Source organism: Salvelinus fontinalis, unplaced genomic scaffold (genome assembly GCF_029448725.1).
Source record: "Salvelinus fontinalis isolate EN_2023a unplaced genomic scaffold, ASM2944872v1 scaffold_2439, whole genome shotgun sequence".
NCBI lineage: Eukaryota > Metazoa > Chordata > Actinopteri > Salmoniformes > Salmonidae > Salvelinus > Salvelinus fontinalis.
Genome location: NW_026602648.1, coordinates 1 through 13,466, shown reverse-complemented (window position 1 = coordinate 13,466; position 13,466 = coordinate 1). Strand labels below are relative to the sequence as shown.

The 13,466-nt window shown below is 47.1% G+C and overlaps 1 long non-coding RNA gene across 1 annotated transcript; it reads right to left on the bottom strand.

Moving 5' to 3' along the window:
* Positions 1–605: 605 nt before the first annotated feature.
* On the bottom strand, positions 606–13,444 carry LOC129850897 (uncharacterized). Its single transcript, XR_008758882.1, has 2 exons — positions 10,031–13,444; positions 606–2,695 (listed from the first exon to the last, which is right to left on the bottom strand). It is a non-coding gene; the product is annotated as an uncharacterized LOC129850897 (long non-coding RNA).
* Between the last annotated feature and the right edge of the window lie 22 nt (positions 13,445–13,466).

The window sequence follows — 13,466 nt, the reverse complement described above, 5'->3', positions numbered from 1 at the left end:
ATTATGTAAAATAACCTCTGTAGTCTGGTGGAGACTGATAAACAGGACGGTGAAGTGATTTATGTAAAATAACCTATGTAGTCTGGTGGAGACTGATAAACACAGGACGGTGAAGTGATTTATGTAAAATAACCTCTGTAGTCTGGTGGAGACTGATAAACACAGGACGGTGAAGTGATTTATGTAAAATAACCTCTGCCTGGTGGAGACTGGAGAATGATAAACAGTAATAAAAAGGTCCAATGCAGCCATTTTTATCTCAATATCAAATCATTTCTGGTTAACAAAACCCAGAGTTAAAATCATCAAAGAAAGAATAGTTTCTTAGCTAAATGCAAAAAGTTCAGGCAGTTTTTTCCAACAGCTCTTATGCTAAAAGGACAATTTTCACAGTATTATTTCAACCTCCTATATAAAACACAGGAAAATCAATGACTGCACTGCCCCTTTAAATAGCTGGCATGCTGAACTTCTACAGGCTTGTTTTAGGCCCCCTGTTGTCAGACTACTGCAATAGCATCACAACGACTAAGTTGTACATATGCAGTAGTTTAGTTTACATAACTACAATGCCTGAACCAGAACAAAATGAAACATAAGATTGATAAAGTTGTATCCCAAATAACAATATTAAATCAGATTTTTATTTAAGTGCAGTATTCTTTCAATGTTAAGACTTATGACAATTTCCTCTAGTCTAAAATCACAGCCAAAATGATTTCAAAATCATAATAGCTAGTTCTACCTTACAGGAATGCAGCAAAAACATTGAGACAGACCAACCAATGTCGGACTAATATATTATTAATATACTATAAAACAAATGAAATACATCAACTGTCCCTGGTAAATGTCAAGTTCCTCAATTGTTATAGCTTGATATATCCAACAAATCAATCGTAGACCTCAGACAAATTCAGTCGCACAACGCAGTTGAAGCGTAATACAATAATTACTCATTATTTATATTATTTGATCAACTCACACTCCAGCATACATCCAGTGTTGTGGAATTTAGATTATTTCTTCAGCTTGTCTTGGTACCTTCACTGTTATTTGACATGTCTGATTTGTCACGTTATGCTTTTCAAAACGGGCCTCACTGACAGTGCACAAGAGATATGTCACAGAGCTTACTCAAGTCAGGGTCGTGTTCATTATGGCACACCGTATAAAAACATTTTGCAACAGAAAAGTGTTTCTATTGGACAAGTTCAGAAAGTACACTACATGACCAAAAGTATGTGGACACCTGCTCATCCAAAATCATGAGCATTAATATGGAGTTGGTCCCCCTTTGCTGCTAAAACAGCCTCCACTCTTCTGCGAAGGCTTTCCACTAGATGTTGGAACATTGCTGCGGGGACTTGCTTTCAGCCAGTGAGGTCAGGCACTGATGCTGGGCAATTAGGCCTGGCTTGCAGTCGGCATTCCAATCCATCCCAAATCCCAAAGGTGTTCGATGGGGTTGAGGTCAGGGCTCTGTGCAGGCCAGTGAAGTTCGACAGACCGTTTCTGTATGAACCTCGCTTTGTGCATGGGGGCATTGTCATGCTAAAACAGGAAAGGGCCTTCCCCAAACTATTGCCACAAAGTTGGAAGCACAGAATCTTCTAGAATGTCATTGCATGCTGTAGAGTTAAGATTTCCCTTCACTGGAACTAAGGGGCCCGAACCATAAACCACCACAGACCATTATTCTTCCTCCACCAAACTTTACATTTGGCACTCTGCATTGGGGCAGGTAGTGTTCTCCTGGCATCCGCCAAACCCAGATTCGTCTGTCAGACTGCCAGATCGTGAAGCGTGATTCATCACTCCAAAGAATGCATTTCCGTTGCTCCAATGGCAGCGAGCTTTACACCACTCCAGCCGACGCTTTGCATTGCGTATGGTGATCTTAGGCTTTTGTGCGGCTGCTCAGCCATGGAAACCCATTTCATGAAGCTCCCGACTAACAATTATTGCAATTATTACTCCCGACTAACAATTATTGTGACAGGCCCTAGTACTGCCAATGTTTGTCTATGGAGATTGCATGACTGTGCTTGGTTTTATACACCTGTCAACAACATGTGTGGCTGAAATAGCCAAATCCACTAATTTGAAGGGCTGTCCACATACTTTTGCATCTCTGTTTCCCTCAGTTTGAGAACATTTTCTTGCGTTTGGTGCCTATTGAACATGCCCCTAGGTTGTGCCAGGCGGTCAGACAGGGGCTCACTACCTGAGATGTATTAATGCTAGGCTAATGAAAACAAGAGGAGCAGAGCCTAACCCCAGAGGAGCAGAGCTGTTCGTGGTTTAGATGGACATATTGTACACATACTGTACACAGAGACCTTGATACAAGCAAGCTTCCAGTCCATGAAAAGCCAGCTAAAAGAGTGTGTGCATGCGCAGCTCAATTCTGATTGGTTTTTCCTCACAAATTGGTCTTTTGACCAATCAGATCAGCTCTTAAAAAGATCAGAATTGGCCAGCCTGTGTGTTGCATGTGAATGTGTTGCTTGTGCCTGCCCTGCGTGCACAGTGTCCCATTCCAGTCCTGGTTCCAGCCGGTAGCGGTGGATGTTCCCCTGTTGTCACACGTACTGCTGGGGCTGTTTCTGCGGGGCAGAGGCCAGGGTCTTGGCTTTCTCTGTAGCAGTCTTCACTGTGTCCCGGACGCAGGGCTGACGCTGGGGTGCCTCTCCTGTGGGCAGAAGAGAGACATGGGGTGAGTGTGTATACAGTAAACTAACCTACTCGGTTCCAAAACTGCTGGTACCATGAATGCAAAATGTGAACATGGAGTGAATGAATACAACTCCACATTACTTCAAGATTTGATATCCTGAGTCTAAAAGTGTGTGTGTTGGAAAGATCACAAGGCTCAGGTAACAGGAATCTTGTCATGAGGCAGCCAGCAGGTCTTCTGGCCAGGGGTTTGTTCCTGGGTCAGCATTCTCTCTAACAGTGTGTGTGATTTTACTGGTCCTCACAAGGATAGCAAAACAAGGAACATTTTTGACAAGTAGGGATATGTCGCCTGTCCCCACAAGGAAAAAGGTTATTTTAGACTTAGGGGTTAGAGTTGAGGTTAAAAAGTTTAGGGAAAATAGGATTTTGATTGGGAATACAAGTGTGTGATTGACCTCTACAAGTGTGTGAAACAATATCATAACCTTCCATCTATCAATCTATAAAATACTATTTTAGACGTAGGGGTTAGAGTTAAGGTGATCTCTACCATCCTCAGATATCTCCTAGTCAACACATTACCACCGTCACAACAAAGACAAGCAGAGCATTCCTCTTCTTCAGTGTGAGTTGTGAATACTGAGGCCATCCATATGCTTCTAACAGATACTTCAAACATCTGTGGAAAATATTTAGACTGTCAGAGAGGAGAGGAGCCAATCTTGGAGTGGTTGTTGAGGCTGAGATCCTTTCTGGAGCGAACAGTAGGGAGGGGGGGAGAGAGACACACACACGGCAGGCACAATGGATCCAGTCACAGGCCAAGAAAGACAAAGATGAAAGTTAGGGAAAGAGGGCGAGAGAAAGATACTCAGAAAAATGTGTCGGGTACTCCATTAAAAGAGATCTAGACAAAAGTGTCTTGGTCAGTGAGTTGGTCAGGCCCACTGAGTCTGGCCAGCCTCCAGTCTCCAGGAGATGGGGTCAGTGGAACCTTAGCTCAGGGGACAAACTGTACTGGGAACAGGGACAAGGAGAGATGGGACAGAGGGAGGAGGCTTCTAGAGTAACTGTACTGGGAACAGGGCCAAGGAGAGGCGACAGAGGCTATAGTAACTGTACTGGGAACAGTGACAAGGAGAGAGGGGACAGGAGGAAGCTACAGTAACTGTACTGGGAACAGGGATGAGGGGACAGTGAGGAGGAAGATGTTCTATGCTAGGCCAGGGTCTGGCTAAGACTTTATAGCACCACATATACTGTTCTACTACAAATAGACAGTAAGACAATGGGGGGGAAACTATGACAACACACTCTCTGCTCTCTCTTTCTCCCTCTGTCTCTGTCTCCCCCTGACTGAACCCAGCCCAGCTGCAGGTCTGGAGCCACTGACCAGAATAACCACAGCCCTGGTCCCTTCCCAGGACTGGCTGCCTTGGCTGACCCCCAGAGCACCCTCTCTCTGGGGGGGATAGAAGGCTTCTGAGGCCTCCACACAAAGCCACATCTTTCCTCTGGGCTCTTTGAGCTCAACCCTCGCTCCTGCTCTTTCTCTTCGCTTCTCTTTCTCGGACGCTGTCGCGAACCTCACGGCTGGAGATGCAGGCAGGAGGGAAGATTAGTCACTTCACACAAACGGACGTGTGTGTGTGTGCACGCATTCGAAAACACAAGCAGACACACCAACGCAGTCGGATAGTCTAGCACACACACCAACAGAAATACGTGCAGTCTCACACTCCCGTTATGAATAAAACCCATTTGATGTTGGCCAATGACAACAGGAGGTGGCCCTGGTTGTTTCTACCACACTGCCTGAAATGGCACCCTACTCCCTATTGGCCCTGGTCAAAAATAGTGCACTACATAGTGGATAGGGTGACGTTCCAGACGCACGTGACTGATCAAACCTTCTTGAATATCTGGTATGCTCTTTTGACGATTTCTCAATTATGTATCATCCTTGCTCCGACTCCTTTCACAGTACTGGAGCTACTACCTAGCTGGCGGTGTGTATCGGTTCTGGCCGCTCCTGTGGAGGCGGTGGAGCCCAATTACCTGAAAAGTCGGGCACAGTGGGAGGTTGGGTAGGCAGAGCGGTGCGAAGTGTTAAGATAAAGGGACCCTGTAAAGCTTTAAACGCTAGGAACGGTCCTCCACTATGTGGGGGAATGATCTGGCAGGGGATCTGCACCCGGAGGAAATATTAGATTCCACAAGTGAATGAATAAAAACGCATGAAACTAGAAAATGTCCCTTATTTAATTATCCTGTTCAGGTGACATGAACATCACAGAAGTTGCATCAAATCCATTTAGAGTGGAATATTATGTGAATCATAACTACATGATTCACAGCTAAACTACATTTTTCATGAAAATAAAATCCCCCTTCACATTCATCTTAAGTTAGAATTCCTTCAGCCTACATGCACTTGCATCAACCGGGGCAAAATGATGGTACACTGAGTCTACAAAACATTAGGAACACCTGCTCTTTCTGTGAATCCCTAATGATGTCACTTGTTTTTATTACCCCCTTTTTTTTCCTCCCCAATTTCGTGGTATCCAATTGGTAGTAGTTACAGTCTTGTCTCATCGCTGCAACTCCCGCACGGACTCGGGAGAGGCGAAGGTCGAGAGCCATGCGTCCCCCGAAACACAACCCAACCAAGCCGCACTGCTTCTTGACACAGCGCGCCTCCAACCCGGAAGCCAACCGCACCAATGTGTCGGAGGAAACACTGTACACCTGGCGACCTGGTCAGCGTGCACTGCGCCCGGCCCGACATAGGAGTCGCTAGTGCGCAATGAGACAAGGATATCCCTGCCAGCCAAACCCTCCCTAACCCGGACGACGCTGGGCCAATTGTGTGATGTCACTTGTTAAATCAACTTCAAAATCAGTATAGGTGAAGCCTTGAGACACAGATTGTGTGTGTGCCATTCAGAGAGTGAATGGGCAAGACAAAAGATTGAAGTGCCTTTGAACGGGGTATAGTAGTATATTGCAGGTGCACAAGAACTGCAACGCTGCTGGGATTTTCCACTTTCAACAGTTTGCATTGGCGTCAACATGGGCCACCATCCCTGTGGAATGCTTGAGACACCTTACTAGTCCATGATCTGAAAACTTGAGGCTGTTCTGAGGGCAAAGGGGGTTGCAACTCAATATTAGGAAGGTGTTCTTAATGTTTTGTACACAGTATTTGCAGCAGCTACAGAACCACAGAAACACAATACAGGATCTACTACTCTAGAATAGCTGGTCATGTCTGTCCACATCGACACCAAAGGGAATCATGACTGTACTGGACTGCATTGTTCCTCAACTACTGTGGATACTAGAGATTGTTCTAGAAATGGCTGCCTAGTGGCTACAGAAGCTACTACCAGACAGACAAGTGACATTCCTCAGCAAGGGGTTGGGACGAGGGTGTCACAGATCCATGGCTCTAGTGCAATATCCACACAAGTCCACACCCGTTGTATTCAGCGCACGTGACAAATAAACTTTGATTTGCAGCATACCATTTAGGAGGAAGCTATTGTGTCAAATGGTATCTTATGTACTATATAGTGCAGTGCAATACTATTGACCAGGCCCCATAGGGCTAAAATAGTGCACAGGGATCCACTTCAGACAGTCTGTAATGGACAAGTGGTACAATAGTATGGATATTGGAACGTAGCCATACCGTCACAATAGTGACAGACCCTAGTACTGTACTGACCACCATAATAAACCTGAGACCTAGTCCAGCTGTAGTGACAGACCCTAGTACTGTACTGACCATCATAATACCTAGTCCAGCTGTAGTGACAGACCCTAGTACTGTACTGACCACCATAATAAACCTGAGACCTAGTCCAGCTGTAGTGACAGACCCTAGTACTGTACTGACCATCATAATACCTAGTCCAACTGTAGTGACAGATCCTAGTACTGTACTGACCACCATAATAAACCTGAGACCTAGTCCAGCTGTAGTGACAGACCCTAGTACTGTACTGACCACCATAATACCTAGTCCAGCTGTAGTGACAGACCCTAGTACTGTACTGACCACCATAATAAACCTGAGACCTAGTCCAGCTGTAGTGACAGACCCTAGTACTGTACATAATAATAAACCTGAGACCTAGTCCAGCTGTAGTGACAGGCCCTAGTACTGTACTTACCATCACAATAAACCTGAGGCCTAGTCCAGCTGTAGTGACAGACCCTAGTACTGTACTGACCACCATAATAAACCTGAGACCTAAACCAGCTGTAGTAACAGACCCTAGTACTGTACTGACCACCATAATAAACCTGAGACCTAGTCCAGCTGTAGTGACAGACCCTAGTACTGTACTGACCACCATAATAAACCTGAGACCTAGTCCAGCTGTAGTGACAGACCCTAGTACTGTACTGACCACCATAATAAACCTGAGACCTAGTCCAGCTGTAGTGACAGACCCTAGTACTGTACTGACCACCATAATAAACCTGAGACCTAGTCCAGCTGTAGTGACAGACCCTAGTACTGTACTGACCACCATAATAAACCTGAGACCTAGTCCAGCTGTAGTGACAGACCCTAGTACTGTACTGACCACCATAATAAACCTGAGACCTAGTCCAGCTGTAGTGACAGACCCTAGTACTGTACTGACCATCATAATAAACCTGAGACCTAGTCCAGCTGTAGTGACAGACCCTAGTACTGTACTGACCACCATAATAAACCTGAGACCTAGTCCAGCTGTAGTGACAGACCCTAGTACTGTACTGACCACCATAATAAACCTGATACCTAGTCCAGCTGTAGTGACAGACCCTAGTACTGCACTGACCACCATAATAAACCTGATACCTAGTCCAGCTGTAGTGACAGACCCTAGTACTGCACTGACCACCATAATAAACCTGAGACCTAGTCCAGCTGTAGTGACAGACCCTAGTACTGTACTGACCATCATAATAAACCTGAGACCTAGTCCAGCTGTAGTGACAGACCCTAGTACTGTACTGACCACCATAATAAACCTGAGACCTAGTCCAGCTGTAGTGACAGACCCTAGTACTGTACTGACCACCATAATAAACCTGATACCTAGTCCAGCTGTAGTGACAGACCCTAGTACTGTACTGACCACCATAATAAACCTGATACCTAGTCCAGCTGTAGTGACAGACCCTAGTACTGTACTGACCACCATAATAAACCTGATACCTAGTCCAGCTGTAGTGACAGACCCTAGTACTGTACTGACCACCATAATAAACCTGATACCTAGTCCAGCTGTAGTGACAGACCCTAGTACTGTACTGACCACCATAATAAACCTGATACCTAGTCCAGCTGTAGTGACAGACCCTAGTACTGTACTGACCACCATAATAAACCTGATACCTAGTCCAGATGTAGTGAAAGACCCTAGTACTGTACTGACCACCATAATAAACCTGATACCTAGTCCATATGTATTAACAGGCCCTAGTACTGTACTTACCATCGCAATAAACCTGAGGCCTAGTCCAGTGTAATGACGGCATGATGCACACAGACAGAGGGGACAAAGACACAACAATGGAAATATGTCCTATAAGTCTTTTAGGTGTGTGTGTCTCGTCAGCAAATAAAAAGCTGAAATGTATTCAAACCATTTATGACAAGCCTAAATAAGTTCAAGAGTAAAAATGTGCTCAACAAGTCATACAATAGGTTGCATGGACTCACTCTGTGCAATAAGTGTTTAACATTATTTTTTTGAATGACTTTCATCTCTGTACCCCACACATACAACTATCTGCAAGGTCCCTCAGTCGAGCAGTGAATTTCAAACATGGATTCAACCACAGACCAGGAAGGTTTTCCAATGACTCGCAAAGGTCACCTATTGGTATACGACAAAAAATAAATAATTGAATATCCTTTTGAGCATGAAGTTATTAATTCCACTTTGGATGGTGGACCAATACACCCAGTCACTACAAAGAAACAGGCGTTCTTCCTAACTCAGTTGCCGGAAAGAAAGGTAACAGCTCTCCATATCTTCAAGCATGTGGTGGCTGCATCATGTTATGGGTATGCTTGTAATCGTTAATGACTGGAGAGTTCCAGGACAAATAATACAATTTAAAAAATGGAATGGAGCTAAGCACAGGCAAAATCCTAGAGTAAAACCTGGTTCATTCTGCCATGCACTAGACACTGGGAGATGAATTCATCTTTCAGCAGGACAATAACCTAAAACAAGGCCAAATTCTACGCTGGAGTTGCTTACCAAGAAGACAATGAATGTTCCCGAGTGGCCGAGTTACAGTTTTGACTTAAATCTACGGAGAGACCCGAAAATGGTCAACAACTAATTCGACAGAGCTTGAAGAATTTTGAAAAGAATAATGGGCAAATGTTGCACAAACCAGGTGTAGAAAGCTCCTAGAGACTTACCCAGAAAGACTCACAGCTGTAATCGCTGCCAAAGGTGCTTCTACAAAGTATTGACCTCAGAGGTGTGAATACTTATGTAAATGAGATGTATACATTTGCAAAAATTTCTAAAAACATGTCTTCACTTTGTCATTATGGGGTATTGTGTATAAATGGTTGAGGAAAAACTATATATTTAATCCATTTTAAATTCCGGCTGTAACACAACAATGTGGAATAAGTCAAGGGGTAATGAACACTTCCTGAAAGCCCTGTGGCAGATGGCGCAGTCACACAATGCGTGGGACAAAACACTTGTCTGTGACTATACGGCTTAAGCTAGTCACATGGGATGTTTTCAGCCTCTGAACATAGACAGACAACCGGTTGAATCATTGACTCAACCGGACTCGTTCAATTAGGAGAGTGGGAACTTGTAGGTGTCAATCTTTAGGGAGGGATATCTCCGAGACGAGAAAATGGCCATACTCAAGACATGCAGTAAATCAGTAATCATTATCGTCGTATCACTCCACTTGGCAAAGGACTTCGAGACGCGTCCGTCTGGCGACGCAATCACGGCCTGATTATCTACGGACGATTGTGTGTGTTACACTTCCAGGGGAGAGAGATCTGGCGTCTGCTCACCCAAAGGCATGATGGGAGGGTTAGTGTTGAGAGTTGATGGGTGGGTGGGAGCTGTGACTAATTTCACGACTTCACTTCAGACCACAGCAATCAGCCATGAGGAGACTTTGACAGACTTTTTGGTACTTTGTTTAATGTGGAAAATATGACCGAAAGCACCAATCTCCCAAAAATATAACTTTTTCCCTCTAAAAAAAGTTTGTCCATCGCCTCCAACCACATCATAAATCCTAGAAATAAAGTTGTTTGGTTTCCTGCTTCTCCTACTTCAGTACGTACCGTGTAAGTTAGACAGAGCGTACTCCAGGCCCTTCATGGCCTTCACCTGGTTGCTCTTGAAGCGGGCCAAGCCAAACTCCTGGGGAACAGAACAGACGGACATGACAGGAAACAGCAGGGTTTAAATGGGGAGACATTAGAACAGCAGTGTACTTTTCCCCCCTCTCTTTCTCCCTCCTTTCATCTCTCTTGTTCTCTCTTTCCCTTCATCTTGACTTCCCTTTCTCTCTCTAGGGGTAGTCAAGGCTAGCACACACTGCTAATAATAATAATAATAATAGGCTAAAATATTTTTTTCTACCCTTGTGTAGAAAACATTCCTGGTGGAAGATGACCATTTCTTAGTTTTGGCATCTGCAGACACACTTTTCCTCTTTTGTGCCATTATTCGACCCTATAAACCCTCGTGTGTTCGTGTGTGTGTGTGTGTGTGAGAGAAAGAGACAGAATGCCTAGCTTGCTGAGGTGGAAAATACTTGTGGGCCTCTTAGATTTGTCGACCAAATATCTGGGTGGAACTTAAGGGAAAATCTGTTTTTCAACTCAGACTGGGCTTTTGTTATAGATGGATTATATACATATGTTTTCATAGGTGTCCAGCAACGACCGCGAGCAGATCCTTCAAATTGATTTCCCAGGCCACAAATCCAAATGTACTGCTGCTATTCAATATCTGCTCCCATTTAAACGGGTCATGGCTTTGGTGATGAAAAGGGGTCGTCTGTCCTGAGGTGAACTGGAGGTGAGTGAGGTACCTGAACTATTTTGCTGTAGTGTAGTGGTCCTCAGTCTCGTATACGTGGATGTATTCAACATGCATCAGACCTGGGTTCAAATAGTATTTGTTATCCATTGAAATAATTTAGCTGCACTTGTTTGAGCTTGATTGGTGCAATGTCACCAATGGAGTAGTCCCCAAACCAAACTCATCTGGCACCACAGACAGGCTCAATCAAACACTCAAAGTATTTGAAAGAAAGCAAACACTATTTGAACCCAGGCCTTCTTCAAACATGACTTTATTCCTGGATGTAGACTATCCATACAGGGAGACAGGGCTGTCCTGTCCTACAGCTGGTCTGGGGCTGTGGTGTGGCGTCCTATAGCTGGTCTGGGGCTGTGGTGTGGCGTCCTATAGCTGGTCTGGGGCTGTGGTGTGGCGTCCTATAGCTGGTCTGGGGCTGTGGTGTGGTGTCCTATAGCTGGTCTGGGGCTGTGGTGTGGTGTGGCGTCCTATAGCTGGTCTGGGGCTGTACTGTGGTGTGGCGTCCTATAGCTGGTCTGGGGCTGTACTGTGGTGTGGCGTCCTATAGCTGGTCTGGGGCTGTGCTGTGTTGTGTCGTCCCCATAGCTGGTCTGGGGCTGTACTGTGGTGTGGCGTCCTACAGCTGGTCTGGGGCTGTACTGTGTTGTGTCGTCCCCATAGCTGGTCTGGGGCTGTACTGTGGTGTGGCGTCCTACAGCTGGTCTGGGGCTGTACTGTGTTGTGTCGTCCCCATAGCTGGTCTGGGGCTGTACTGTACTGTGCCGTCCTATAGCTGGTCTGGGGCTGTACTGTGGTGTGGCGTCCTATAGCTGGTCTGGGGCTGTACTGTGGTGTGGCGTCCTATAGCTGGTCTGGGGCTGTACTGTGCCGTCCTATAGCTGGTCTGGGGCTGTACTGTACTGTGCCGTCCTATAGCTGGTCTGGGGCTGTACTGTACTGTGCCGTCCTATAGCTGGTCTGGGGCTGTACTGTGGTGTGTCGTCCTATAGCTGGTCTGGGGCTGTACTGTGGTGTGTCGTCCTATAGCTGGTCTGGGGCTGTACTGTACTGTGCCGTCCTATAGCTGGTCTGGGGCTGTACTGTACTGTGCCGTCCTATAGCTGGTCTGGGGCTGTACTGTACTGTGCCGTCCTATAGCTGGTCTGGGGCTGTACTGTACTGTGCCGTCCTATAGCTGGTCTGGGGCTGTACTGTGGTGTGTCGTCCTATAGCTGGTCTGGGGCTGTACTGTACTGTGGTGTCCTATAGCTGGTCTGGGGCTGTACTGTGGTGTGCCGTCCTATAGCTGGTCTGGGGCTGTACTGTACTGTGCCGTCCTATAGCTGGTCTGGGGCTGTACTGTACTGTGCCGTCCTATAGCTGGTCTGGGGCTGTACTGTGGTGTGGCGTCCTATAGCTGGTCTGGGACTGTACTGTGGTGTAGCGTCCTACAGCTGGTCTGGGGCTGTACTGTGGTGTGGCGTCCTATAGCTGGTCTGGGGCTGTACTGTGGTGTGCCGTCCTATAGCTGGTCTGGGGCTGTACTGTACTGTGCCGTCCTATAGCTGGTCTGGGGCTGTACTGTACTGTGCCGTCCTATAGCTGGTCTGGGGCTGTACTGTGGTGTGGCGTCCTATAGCTGGTCTGGGGCTGTACTGTGGTGTAGCGTCCTACAGCTGGTCTGGGGCTGTACTGTGGTGTGGCGTCCTATAGCTGGTCTGGGGCTGTACTGTGGTGTGCCGTCCTATAGCTGGTCTGGGGCTGTACTGTGCCGTCCTATAGCTGGTCTGGGGCTGTACTGTGCCGTCCTATAGCTGGTCTGGGGCTGTACTGTGGTGTAGCGTCCTATAGCTGGTCTGGGGCTGTACTGTGGTGTGGCGTCCTATAGCTGGTCTGGGACTGTACTGTGGTGTAGCGTCCTATAGCTGGTCTGGGGCTGTACTGTACTGTGCCGTCCTATAGCTGGTCTGGGGCTGTACTGTGGTGTGGTGTCCTATAGCTGGTCTGGGGCTGTACTGTGGTGTGTCGTCCTACAGCTGGTCTGGGGCTGTACTGTGGTGTGTCGTCCTACAGCTGGTCTGGGGCTGTACTGTGGTGTGTCGTCCTACAGCTGGTCTGGGGCTGGTCTGTGGTGTGCCGTCCTATAGCTGGTCTGGGGCTGTACTGTGGTGTGGCGTCCTACAGCTGGTCTGGGGCTGTACTGTGGTGTAGCGTCCTATAGCTGGTCTGGGGCTGTACTGTGGTGTAGCGTCCTACAGCTGGTCTGGGGCTGTACTGTGGTGTGGCGTCCTACAGCTGGTCTGGGGCTGTACTGTGGTGTGCCGTCCTACAGCTGGTCTGGGGCTGTACTGTGGTGTAGCGTCCTACAGCTGGTCTGGGGCTGTACTGTGGTGTGCCGTCCTACAGCTGGTCTGGGGCTGTACTGTACTGTGTCGTCCTACAGCTGGTCTGGGGCTGTACTGTGGTGTAGCGTCCTACAGCTGGTCTGGGGCTGTACTGTGGTGTGGCGTCCTACAGCTGGTCTGGGGCTGTACTGTGGTGTGCCGTCCTACAGCTGGTCTGGGGCTGTACTGTGGTGTAGCGTCCTACAGCTGGTCTGGGGCTGTACTGTGGTGTGCCGTCCTACAGCTGGTCTGGGGCTGTACTGTACTGTGTCGTCCTACAGCTGGTCTGGGGCTGTACTGTGGTGTA